The sequence below is a fragment of the Salmo trutta genome, chromosome 2 (assembly GCF_901001165.1).
Source record: "Salmo trutta chromosome 2, fSalTru1.1, whole genome shotgun sequence".
In the NCBI taxonomy this organism is placed as follows: Eukaryota; Metazoa; Chordata; class Actinopteri; order Salmoniformes; family Salmonidae; genus Salmo; species Salmo trutta.
The window spans coordinates 70,934,682-70,949,218 of NC_042958.1; positions in this window are offsets into that span (position 1 = coordinate 70,934,682).

Sequence of the window (14,537 nt, forward strand, 5' to 3'; positions counted from 1 at the left end):
TCACACAAATGTCTAACCCTTTCCCTTTCTCAGCCCAAACTGTAAACAAGCACCCAGATCTTCCGTGAACCTCAATTTTTGCTTGATGAGTAACTCACAATTCTTCCCTGGATTGTGAGTTCCTCATCAAGCAAAAATTGAGGTTCACGGAGGATCTGACCTCTAATTTGGACAGAACTGGGAGGCCTAAACACTGCCTTATTGCCAGGTGAAATCCAGCCTTTTATTTTAAAGAATTTACACAAACACTTGAATGAGAAAAGGATGAACTGAAAACTGTTAAACTAAACACTAACTATGGGTGAATAACGGCTTATTGTAAGGTCTACACAATGCCTCCCCCTTGTGGGAGTAAGAACAATTTGGAAACTTTTTGACCAGTATTTCTTCGTTTTTTGTTGAAGGGGTTAACAATGGTATGGAAATCTTTTGAGATACATATCCTTAGGAAAAGCTTATATTAGCATAACAAGGTTGTTGTTTGAAGTTTGTCTATCTGTTTGTTCAATTAATATCAGGGGTATTTGTAATTTACTCAAACGTAAGGCTATTGTCCTGTATTGCAAAAGGTTTAATGCAGACTTTTACTTTCTACAAGAGACTCATGCTTGTTCTTCCAATTGACCTTTTTGGAAAAATCAATGGGGTAACGATATCTGGTTATCATATGGCAACAACCACTCTGCAGGTGTAGCAGTTTTAAGAGGTGCATTTAAAGGGAAGGTCATCAGTAGTAAGACTCACCACTCTGGACGTTGGTTAATTTTAAAAGTGAATTTCAACAGTGAAATGTTTTTATTAGGGAATATTTATGCATCCAACAATAAGCAAAACAACAGGATATTATTTCAAGAATTTGAAGAGATTAATGGAGTTATATGTGTATTTCAGGATATCAAAATTATCTTAGGTGGAGATTTTAATTCTGTATCTATTGTGATGATAGAGACACATCCCCCCTCCTAACAGATCCAGCATTGTTAATCCTAAATTTAATAATCATTGTCTTGGATTAGTCAACAATTGGAGATCTAAATATCCTGATTAAAAATGACTTCACTTGGAGTAACAAGGACCAGACAGTCAAGAAATGACTTCTGGTTGATTTCTAATTCATTAGATAACACTGTACTCAAGGTATCCTTTGAACCATTAATTCTTACTGATCATAAAGTGATATTTTTATCTTTAAATATTAATGCATCTGAAGTTAATAAAACAAATCGCAGTTATTGTAAACTCAATAGTAGACTGTTGGAAGATAATTTTAAGATGGATGCCAAAGATATTATACAACAAAATTGGAGGAAAGCCCAACTATTTAAGTCTTGTTGGCATTATTGGGAAATAATGAAGTATGAAATAAGACAAACAGTCATGAAGAGAGGTAAAGTAATTGTTTAACTTAAAAGATTGAGGGAAGATCAACTTGGGAAATACTTTCTCTAATCTCTATGGAGGCCCCTAATGAAGAAGGAAAGGGTCAGTTATTCTCTTTACAACTAGAAATGGACCGAATGTATGAAGAGCGAGCAAAAGGGGCATTTGTAAGATCAAGGAGGAGATGGTTGATGGTGAAAAAAACACAAAATACTTTTACAATTTAGAGAGAAATTCTGAATTTACCTCTATTCATAAGCTTAATATAGATGGCAAAGAAAATGAAAACCCCAAAGATATGTTTCAGAATTCTATGGTAATCTTTACACCAGTAATGCCTGTCCTACTAGTGACATATCTGCCTTTCTAGACTCTGTCAAATATTATGCAAAATTCATAGATGAAGTCATTAAAAAGTCTTGTGATACATTTTTTATTTCATTAATAGAAATAAATTCATCAGCAAGTTAAAAGATAACAAATCTCCAGGGAATGCTGGCCTTATTAGTGAATTCTATAAATATTTTCAGGAGGATATTGTTGAATTTATATTTAATGTTTTTAAGGAGGCAATTGATTTAGGGGACCTGCCTGTTTCTATGACAGGCCTCATTTCTGTAATCCCCAAACCAAACAAAGATCCTAGGATGTTAGAATATTGTAGACAATCACATTAATGAACAATGGTGGAAAGATACTTGCATCCATCTTTGCAGAAAGACTTCAAGGTCTTGACCAAATCATTGACGATACCCAGTCTGGTTTTATGAAGGGCAGACATATATGTAATAATATTCCACTAGTATTGAACTTAATAGACTACAATGAGCACATTATGGAAGATGGCTTTATTTTATTTGTAGACTTTTACAAGGCTTTTGATACAGTTTAACATTATTTACTTTTTGACTCTTAGATTTTTTGGTTTTGGTCAATATTTTCAAAGTGTAATTAAGACACTTTACAATAATAGTAAGAGTTCTGTTACATTATCCCATGGAACTTCAGAGATTCGACATTAGATGTGGAACTAAACAAGGATGCCCGATTTCTTTTATTTTTTTATTGGCCACACAAGTTAAGAAATAAGGATTGCATTAGGACTATAATCCCTAATTTAATATTCCAACAGATTGGTGGTCAAGAATTCTTACTCAAATGCAACTTTGATGTGGGTAAGATCCCTATTAACCTTGCTAACTTTCATAAGTACTTCTAACTTGGAACCTCGTGTACAAACATTTTTCACCACATATCTAAATGTTTGTACACGAGGTTTCATTATTCAATAATTGTTTAGCCCAGATAATGCTGTTGTCAAACCAGTTATGGAAAAACAAAGACTTGTTTTTGTATTTTATGTCTTTATTATTCCAGATTGTATATCTATACAATCTGGAATAATAAAGACATAAAATACAAAAACAAGTCTTTGTTTTTCCATAACTGGTTTGACAACAGCATTATCTGGGCTAAACAATTATTGAATAATGATGGACAACTATATGACCAAACCAAACACATTAACTATTTCCAGTTTTTCTACTTCCTGGTTTGAATGGAATTACCAATGAATGGATGATACATGGACCACTACTGACTTCAACTTTGCCACGATTTGCTTAGCTAGATGCAGGTAGACTAAAGTCCCTGATAGGCCTACATCTAATTTCAGATAGCCTACAGTAGCCTAGGCAAGAAGTAAGCTGAATGATTTAGCAGCTTGCTTAGTTCAAATTGAGAGACTAATTTATCCAATATGAAGAGCGAGGCAATTTCGAGGAACAGTGCATTCGGAAGGTATTCAGTCCCCTTGACTTTTTCCACATTTTGTTACGTTACCGCCTTCATCAAAAATGTATTAAAAATATATATATATATATATATATATAATAGGCTACTGAGAATGGGGTCTTAATTTCAATCACTGAATCAAATAATATGTAGCAGAATTTGAAATGTGTTTTTTTACATCGGATAAAAGTAGATACTGAGAGCTACAAAATGATATATCATACACTGCATTTTTTAGGAAAACTTGTAAAGTAATTCTGCTTTGAAAGTTGTTGAACTTGTAAATTAACTTTTGAGAAAAGGGCCTTGAATGTTTTGGTACCTACTGGAGAGCTCTGCTTTGTCTACACCCATTCAGCATTGTTCACACCCATTAAGCATTGTTCACACCCTCTTAAACCAGCCCCACCCATCTCTTTAAGGATTCACATGTGAGGTCATGTGCTAAACAGTGAGTAGTGTAGTAAAGATTAAAAGTGGTAGTAGCCTACAATAAAGAACAATTCCAGGTAAACAGAAAGTGTCCAGATAAAAATATTTTATAAATATTAGATGATGCTCACCCAGACACACTTCATGTGAAAGAAATGCTATAACCCCCAGCCACATCCAGTGGTGGAAAAAGTACTAAATTGTCATACTTTAGTAAAAGTATAAATCATTTAAAATTCCTTATTAAACCAGACGGCACCATTTTTATTTATGGATAGCCATAATTTACAAACAAAGCATTTGTGTTTATTGAGTCTGCCAGATCAGATGCAGTATGGATGACCAGGGATGTTCTCTTGATAAGTGTGTGAATTGGACAATTTTCCTGTCAAAATGTACTTTTGGGTGTCAGGGAAAATGTACATGATTTTATTTCAGAATCTAATTAAGTAAAAGTTGGCAAAAATATAAATAGTAAAGTAATGTACAGATAACCCCCCCAAAATACTTTAAAAATACTTTATAGTACTAAAGTACTTTACACCATTGCCCAAATGCCTTCACGCCAGTACATTAGCATACTTTATATACTGTTACATACGCACTTATCACATGGTAAAGCCATGCAACCTGAGTGAGGTGCACATAAACAGATGCATGCGCCATATGTGGTGGACACTTGATACAGTTACATGATATTGTTGTGGTATGTCACAAAATCATGTTACGACCACACATATCAATATTCATTTTATATATCAATATTTTGCTAAGTCTTGCTAAGTGGATGGGTCTCTACAGAAGGTGTAAACAGTACAGCCAAATGGTTAGTTGCATCGTAGCAATATTATAAATAGTGTCAATATAAATCAAATAATATACAGTATGTACAAAAACAATATCAATAGATAGACGAGGTAGTTATATGCATACAATCAGGGGTAAAGTGGCTGAGCAGCAGGATAGAAAAAATTGTAGCGGCAACATATGTTAGGAGAGAGTCATTTGAATAGAGGCACTGCAGATAGTGCTAATGACTGGTCCGTCTGAACCACGCATGTTTCTGTCCTGCCCTTGACTTTGGTGCAGGGCATGTGATGTCCATATAATATTCTCAAAAATGTAAGTTTGTCTAGCTGTGTCCAGTCCAGGTGGTGCTTGTACAGGCAGACCATCTATGGGAGGAAGGATGGTCAGCGTTGCACATCAATTCACCTCCCAAGTTTAGATAAGAAGAATAACCTCATACAATGCAATGAAAATGATTTTCACCTGAAGTGCTGGTACTGCTTGATCTGTGGCAGTGGCCTGAAGTACAGAGTCAGGTATTGTTGCCAGACATAGCTTTCCACCAGCACCGTATCATCCTCCAGTCCAACCAGCTGTGGGATGTTGACCCCTGTCACAGTGCTGTCCTTCACAACACCAGCAATCTCAGACAAAGTGTTCACTCTGGTCTTTCTGAAGCGCTGCTTGATGAGGCCGAAGCACCAGTTGGGGGCAAACTTGGTGTGGCCTTTGATCTTGGAAGTGAAGGTCCAGTCTGTTTGCTGGTTCAGTAGGGGCCCCCTGAGACAGATTCCTTGTAGAGACGCCACACTGCTGCTTTTGTCACATGGGATGGCAGCAGCTTTCCACCAAAGAGTTTGTGTCCTGGGTGGTGTCCTGGTAATACTATTGCATTATCCTCTGCGTAGTTGTTGAAGTTCACCACTTGCTGCAAGTCCTCATGCTTCAGGTGTAACCTGTGCTTGCTTGGGCCAGCTCTCTTTTTGATGGGAGGCATTAGAACATTCTCCTTGTATGACTGGTGGGGTAGAGTCAGGCATGTTCTACTGATGCTGAAAGACAAATTCCAGATACAAATATTTTATAATTGTTATACAATAGATATGAAATGGCATTCTGAGATATCACTACACACAGTTCATACACGTAATGTCAGCTAGCTAGCCACCTAACGTTATCTAGCTAACAGCAAGCTTTAACTTGGTCTTTTGTTTAGACGTGTAGCTATCTAAATAATGAACAATAAGCCCAATCCATAAAGTACTAGCAATACAAACCGCTTGTCATAGCTAGCTAAAGTTAACCAAATAGGTTTAATGTTCGCTAGCTAACATTAGGCAATAACTAGCAATGCGTACTGGCACTCTGAGAAAACATCACTAACGTTACACACAGTTCATTGATCGCCGTTTCTTCCCCATCACTGTCATCAGAAGACTCTATAATGTCTTCTTCAATAATTTTTTGTAACCTAAATCGGGGATTTCCTCATCGTCTGATTCAGTTTTCAGTCCGAGAGAGTCAGCATGGCATGATCGTCCTCCAGAAAGTAGTCTATCACAACTTTTTTTCACTGACCGTTGTCGATAGCGCCTGATAAATTCAGGGCGGCAATGTTACTGAGAGCAGTAGCAACATATTTGCAGTTCTCCATGGCTAACATATCTTTTGAAAAGCAACTGCAGTAGAAAGGATTATGTACGCATAACGAGCAGCTCATTTTATAGACACAAGATGTTACACCGTAGACCAATCTGAAACTCATCTCTTGGCATGTCCAGCCCACTCATTATCTCAGCCAAGCATGGCTAGCAGGAAGGTTCCTTTATTTTTTCTTTGGCTAAACCAACTAAGCTCGTAATTTAACAACTTTATTCGTATTTACAGATGGCATGAAAGTTCACATGTTCGAGAAGGCATTTCTGCCAAAAAACACATTTTGATAAAACCTTTTTTTATTTATTTTTTTACATTCAAACGGCTCTCCTGTGAAGTCGTGACTTGCGACATACGCCTAGTTTTCTGAAATGGTTCACATATGGATATGAACGAAATATGCTTATCATCAACAGCCAGTGTAAAAAAGGCCGGCCCTCTCAGTCCGATTGGCCTTCAGGATGTTTACATTGCTGATGTGTGAATATCCTTGTTACCCTGTATTATTATTGCATTTGTTGATATGCTTTTATCAGAGCATATGTTTACACATCCTGCTGTTTTGTGTTCTTGCATTCCTATTTACAGTTGAAGTCGGAAGTTTACATACACCTTGGCCAAATACATTTAAACTCAGTTTTTCACAATTCCTGACATTTAATCCTAGTAAAAATTCCCTGTCTTAGGTCAGTTAGGATCACCACTTTATTTTAAAGAATGTGAAATGTCAGAATAAAAGTAGAGAGAATGATTTATTTCAGCACAGTCCCAGTGGGTCAGAAGTTTACATACACTCAATTAGTATTTGGTAGCATTGCCTTTAAATTGTTGAACTTGGGTCAAACGTTTCGGGTAGCCTTCCACAAGCTTCCCACAATAAGTTGGGTGAATTTTGGCCCATTCCTCCTGACAGAGCTGGTGTAACTGAGTCAGGTTTGCAGGCCTCCTTGCTTGCACACACTTTTTCAGTTCTGCCCACACATTTTCTATGGGATTGAGGTCAGAGCTTTGTGATGGTAACTCCAATACCTTGACTTTGTTGTCCTTAAGTCATTTTACCACAACTTTGGAAGTATGCTTGGGGTCATTGTCCATTTGGAAGACCCATTTGCGACCAAGCTTTAACTTCCTGACTGATGTCTTGAGATGTTGCTTCAATATATCAACATAATTTTCCTGCCTCATGATGCCATCTATTTTGTGAAATGCACCAAGTCCCTCCTGCAGCAAAGCACCCCCACAACATGATGCTGCCACCCCCATGCTTCACGGTTGGGATGGTGTTCTTTGGCTTGCAAGCCTCCCCTTTTTCCTCCAAACGTAATGATGGTCATTATGGCCAAACAGTTCTATTTTTGTTTCATCAGACGAGAGGACATTTCTCCAAGAAGTCCGATCTTTGTCCCCATGTGTAGTTGCAATCCGTAGTTTGGCTTTTTTATGGTGGTTTTGGAGCAGTGGCTTCTTCCTTGCTGAGCGGCCTTTCAGGTTATGTCAATATAGGACTCATTTTACTGTGGGTATAGATACTTTTGTACCTGTTTCCTCCAGCATCTTTACAACGTCCTTTGCTGTTGTTCTGGGATTGATTGGCACTTTTCACACCAAAGTATGTTAATTTCTAGGAGACAGAATACGTCTCCTTCCTGAGCGGCATAACGGCTGAGTGGTCCCATGGTGTTTATCCTTGCGTAGTATTGTTTGTACAGATGAACGTGGTACCTTCAGGCATTTGGAAATTGCTCCCAAGTATGAACCAGACTTGTGGAGGTCTACAATTTTTTTCTGAGGTCTTGGCTGATTTCTTTTGATTTTCCCATGATGTCAAGCAAAGAGGCACTGAGTTTGAAGGTAGGCCTTGAAATATATCCACAGGTACACCTCCAATTGACTCAAATGTTGTCAATTAGCCTATCAGAAGCTTCTAAAGCCATGACATCATTTTCTGGAATTTTCCAAGCTGTTTAAAGGCACAGTCAACTTAGTGTATGTAAACTTCTGACCCACTGGAATTGTGATACAGTGAATTATAAGTGAAATAATCTGTCTGTTAACAATTGTTGGAAAAATTACTTGTGTCATGCACAAAGTAGATGTCCTAACCGACTTGCCAAAACTATAGCTTGTTAACAAGAAATTTGTGGAGTGGTTGAAAAACGAGTTTTAATGACTCCAACGTAAGCGTATGTAAACTTCCGACTTCAACTGTAGGTAGTATAGTACTCATCCTCTGGGTCAGTTGGGAAAGCAGGAGGGTCATAGTTGGGGTCAACTCCAGTTCATCGTAGGAGGCAGGTAAAGCCAATACCATTAAACCAGGCATGGTCTTCTTCACTGCCCATTTACCAAGACAACAAAAAACAGTAAAAGCCTATCAACACAGGAACTACAAATGATAAGATACCCATTAAAATCTGGCCCATAACATTTCCAAATTTCCCAGTGAACCATTTACCCATCCTGGTCAGAACATCATCGTCACTAGGGCTGAGAGTATTAGAGAGCTTAGACATATCAAGCAGAATTTTGGTAATGTTATTGGAGGAGTCAGGAAGTAACATTACGCATTCGTCATCGAGGTCCAGTCCCAGGGCCTTACACCCACCTTCCTGTGCTGCCAGCAGGTAATCCAAAGCCAAACTGTGCCTACCCGTAACTGCCTTAAGATTCTGGACATCCAGGGAGAGCTGGCTAAAACCCTTGTAGGTCAAATTAATATGAGCTTGTAGCGAGTAAGTCAAATTATTAATCAATTTACCTAAAATGGATACACCAATTCACAGAGGAAACAACACCCGCGCCAGTTATTTGGAATGACCAGATAACCTCTACTGCCGCAAATCCACATAAACCCCTAGGGTGATCCCATACCATCGTTTAGAGCAAGATAGGTCACTCTAGCGCTCTTCTTCTTCAGGGAATTAGCCTGCGTAAGATCTACAATGCACTGTTACAGCCAAAGAGCCATTGTTACAGATGCATAATGGCGGAACGCGTTCTTGCTTCAGATTCTCTAAATTTGGTTCAGCCACAGTGGTCCCCAGGTTTTAACTCCAACCATACATCACTGGGTGAGTACACATAAGCCTTTTCCTTACTAAAACCCACAAGTTACAGTCCCTATTTAATCCACAGCTTCTGGATTCCCATTTGTCAAACACCCTCCCCAGATCTTGTATCCCCCAGTCCCTTTCGATATGTTCTTATTACCCTGATCAATTTGCTCATGTCCAAAAGAGTCCTTGGGTACAATTACGCTGGCTCTGCTTGTCTGTTGCCCTCCTCATAAAATACAACATTCCACAGGCCTGATCTGTCTCTGCCATTGGTCTACTCATTGAACCAAACAACTCTCTCATGGATTTGGGTTTAGACAAAATTAACACCGCAGTCCTGTTTGGGGACACTTTTCTACCTAAGTCTCGAACAAACTTTATCCACGTCTTGACAGGGCCAGCTTCACCCACATAAACAAGTAGTGTGGATAGAGCCAACACAGTCAACCACCAACAACCACATGCTGTCGTCTTCCCTCTCTTATACCCCCTAAGGGTTTGTTTATTTACAACATAACCTTGCTGATCATGTAAAACAATTGGTTCTTCAGGGCTTTGGTCTTGCCCTTCATATTTTTCAAGTCTTTGGTCTCGACTCACATCTGCTTCTGTCTCTTGTTTCAGGCTGTGTCTGGCTCCATAATCTCCTGTGGGCGGAACACCTTCTGGCAGTGGGACAGGTGGTGCCAGCCGGATCTTTCCTGAACTCTGACCGCCTTTGGTGTTGCCATGGTTACCTCAAATGGCCCCATCCATCTTGGCTGGTTCCATTTTCTCTTGTGGATCCAGATTTTGACCCAGTCTCCAAACTCCACAGGCAGGTAGTCGGGGTCCTCACCTGGTACCCTCTCCTGAGCTTTCCTAGTGTGAGAGTGGAGAGATCTGACAATAGTAGTTAGCTCTTTCATGTACTCCAAGTGTTCTACTTCAGCTAGAGTGAGGTCTATTTGTCTGTCAGTCATGGGTCTGTGTGCGGGAACATTCATGGGTCTTCCTGTCAACATTTCATGTGGTGTACACCCCAGGCCTTTATTAACACTACCGCACATTTTCATTAACACCAGTAGTAAACAATCCACCCAAGATTTCTTGGTGGAGTGGCATGCCTTAGCTAACCCTTGTTTAATGGATTGGTTAGCTCTCTCGGTAACCCCATTACTCTGGGGGTGGTAGATAGACACAAACTTCTGGTCCACTCCCATCATTATGTCTACCTGCTTCACTACATCACCAGTGAAGTGGGTACCATTGTCTGCAGATAATACCTAGATTTGGTTTTCCTGAGGTTTTATCTCCCTCACTAGTAGCTTTGCTACTATCTTAGCATCACAGTGTGTGGTGGGAAATGCCTCCACCCACCTGGTGAACCTGTCAATAAGGACTAAACAGTACCTTTTCCTTCTGCAAGATCTATAAAATCCATGGCAAGATGGACAAATGGTCCTCTTGGCGTAGGGAAATGACCTGGTTTCAGAGGTGTTCCTTTGGCAATGTTAAATTGCATGCACGTAGCACATCGAAACAGAAACTGTTTCACACACTGAGTAAAATTTGGACAAAACCAATCCAAAGAAATTGCCTCTATCATATCCCCTTTGACAAATGGGCCATACCATGGGCCACTTGGCAAACAGAGGCGATAAGACAAGCTGGCAGACACGGTCTGCCAGACAGTTGGTCTCCAAATTTTAGAAACGGGTTCAAGTTTACAACCCCGCTGTTGCCATACCAAATGAGAACCAACATCCAAAGCCTGTTTAGATACTAAATCATCAGCGTCTTTCCCAACAGTAGCAGAGAAGAACATGGAGTGGCTGTGACACTCGAGGCAGCCAATCTAGCAGCCTCATCTGCCATGGCGTTACCCATACTCACAAAATCTTTCCCCCCCAGTGTGAGAAGCAACCTTCACAATAGCCAAAGCAGAGGGCAACATCATAGCCTCCAAGAGATCGAAAACCATAGTTCTATTACGAATAGGACTTCCACAAGCATTGTGAAAACCCCTACTCCTCCAGACACCACACCAGGAGAGACAAACCCCTATTGCATAAGCAGAATCAGAGAAAATTGTAACCATTTTCCTTTCTCCCATTTTACAGTCAGTGGTTAGTGCCAAAAGTTCAGCCTGTTGAGCTGAGAAAGTATCTGGTAATGGTTGTGTGTGTGTGTGTGTGTGTGTGTGTGTGTGTGTGTGTGTGTGTGTGTGTGTGTGTGTGTGTGTAGTTCTATCAATTGTCACAATACCAAGGTTTGGGGTTGCTGCTGATGTCCACCTTATTGTTGGTATCCTCCTCGGTTTCCTCCTGAAATGTCCTCTCCCTCTTCGGTTCACTCCTGGTGTTGTAGCCCATCCTTGATATTGAGGATTAGGTGGACATTGGTTCCTCATGTTGGTTCCTCATGTGTCAATTGTCCACACCCCCAGCATTGCATAGGTGGCATTCTGGGTGATGGTGGGCCCCATGGTTTTGGGCTCCCATAGGTCTGAGGGGGAAATTGTACATAAGGCACTATGGGCTGTGGTTGCGGTGCAGGTCCACTTGGAGGCGCTGTAGGAGCAGGAGTGTTCATCACCACCATGTCAGGCTCACCTCCTTTATTACTCTTCTCCAATTGAGCCTTTTTTTTACTGCACCATCAGCTCCTGTTTTCTTGATTTCTCTGCTTGTTTATCACAAAGCCAGTTCTAGCAGTGGTGTCTCATATAATCCTCGCATTCCCTCCCGCCTTTCTATCCCAGCCCACGATATCCCTCAGTTGCATCTGTACTTTTTCTGGGAGGTTGCGGCAGGCTCTGTCATAAAACATGTTCTCGGTGGCTTCAGAATGGTCATGGCACTCTCCCAATTCCTCAAGCCATTTCTGTTTCAGGTAATCTATCCAATCTCCGAAATCTTAGTCGGGTCCAAATTTATAGTCAGTCTGTCTCACATGGTAGGGGACATATCTCTCAAGCACTCCCGTAGGTGTTGTCTGCACTGATTTAACTCCAGCTCAGCGCGTTGAGACAATAACCCACAACGGATCATTACATCATTGAACTGTCCATGGGTGAGTGCCCGGGATAAAATTGCCTTCATATCTCCAAGGCATAGGTTCTGGTGGCCGTGCCTTGTTTCAAATTCTCTTATCCAGACTTCAGCTCCTTTCGACATTCTTGGTAGGGATTTAGCAGCAATTTTAATGTCTCCAAAACTCTAGGGCTTGTATTCAGCATAAATTTCCCCCCCTCCCGGGCCTTGTTTTTACACTAGAGGGAACACGCCCTTTGGGTCATCTGAACTTCTTGCGCTATATCCTCTATGTTTTCCTCTTCCAGTTTCATTCTTTCCATTTTCTCTTCTATATCACCTTCCATTCTTTCCTCTTCCGTGAGTTGTTCCCTTAGTTTGTCATATTGTCTCCTGTTTTCCTCAGAATCGTCATCCTGTAGTTCCCTCAGTGGTTTTCGGTGTTTGCGGACTTTACGCCTTAAGTCTTTCCATTGTTCTTCGAAAACACAGTATTCTTTTACTCGTTTCAAATTTTGTTCTTCCATCATATGGCAGTTCTCACGGTTTGTATGAGATCTTTATCTTACTGCCTGTTTCCCAGTCCTTCTCCGGATCCCAGGGTCCACTACTGCCCTTATATGAACTGCTGGCCATATGCGGAATCTTCCTCTCTTTGTCTTTGCCTGGGTTTCCTAGAGGGGTTGACGAGGACCCGGGGGACCCGAATTCCGCAATTCGCCAATTACTGAAACTTTTTTCTCCATCTCGTTCTATTCTTATATGTTGTTGTTGTAGACTCTCACCCTCTTCTCCTTCTTCATCTTCTTTCATTAGTTCCCCCTTAATAATTACCTTTGTACCAGTAGCTGTTAAAGGGTATAAACCTTCTCTCACTTCCACACCTCCTTCTTTATCTTCATATGGTGGGGGAGCTGTAGGGTGAAGGGGCCCACATCCTGGGTCTCTCTTTTTCCCTTGTTCCGCCACCCTTTGACTCTTCAACTGTTTCAACTGACTTTGAGCATAAAATGTCTGTCCTTCAGTCCGAATTAGACCAAATATAGTGGCTGACAGTATGGTAACCTTCTTGTTACTCTTCTTCTTACTGCCTTGCCTTCCCTTGACTATGTCACTTATCACATCACACTTAGTCTTATCAAATGTTCCTGTGACCGGATATCTGTACTTTTCTTCTTTGTTTGTCCATTTATTCCATTTTACAAAACACCCAGTCCAGGTCGGTTTTCAAGTAGGGATATTTGTCCTGTAAATATTGTTTAGGACTAATTTGTTTCATTGGTGTGGGACCCACTGTCTCTGCACTGCCTTTGGTTGAATATGTCATGGTGCCCTGTGAGTTTGTTTTATTGGTACTGTAGAAAACTGTATGGTACTGTAGAAAAACCGAGTTCTATCCCCAGATTTTATATTCTTTACCTTTATTTAACTAGGCAAGTCAGTTAAGAACAAATTCTTATTTTCAATAACAGCCTAGGAACAGTGGTTTAATAACTGCCTTGTTCAGGGGCAGAACGACAGATTTTTACCTTGTCACCTCGGGGATTCGATCTTGCAACCTTTCGGTTACTAGTCCAACGCTCTAACCACTAGGCTACTTGCCGCCCCAAGGCGGGAGTTTACATACACCTTAGCCAAATACATTTAAACTCCCTGTTTTAGGTCACATTATTTTAAGAATGTGAAATATCCGAATAATAGTAGAGAGAGTGATTTATTTCAGCTTTTATTTCTTTCATCACATTCCCAGTGGGTCAGAAGTTTACATTCACTCAATCAGTATTTGGTAGCACTGCCTTTAAATTGTTGAACTTGGGTCAAACATTTCAGGTAGCCTTCCATAAGCTTCCCACAATATGTTGGGTGAATTTTGGCCCATTTCTCAACTGTACCCAACGCAGTTCTATTTTCTCTAACCCCTCTTCTTCTTTAGTTTCACTACATTCATTCACTAACCACACTACTGTAAATGGTTCCACATATGTGTGGTAAATAACCACAATTGGTTTCAATTGTATTTTAACTTCAGTACGGGATTCTCCCAGTCTCCTCTCTCGTGGATGTAATGGAAGAGGAAACTCACATCTCTTTCCCAATACGCAATTCACAAATATATCCCTTTCTTGTACTAGTCTTAAAAACGTGTCTATACCAGTCTAGATTTATTTCAGCACATAGAAATTCTTGATATTGACTAGCATATCAATCGCTGTTATCAAACACACTCAACTCATACAACAATTGTCCCACACCAAATCTATAATCCCATCAATTATACATATATCAAAACAAAACCAATGTCTTCCCTCAGGTAAGAACACCATACATAAAACCAGTGTCTTCCCTCAGGTAAGAACACCATACATAAAACCAGTGTCTTGTGGTGGCTAATTTCTGCATTACCAAATGAGGAGTT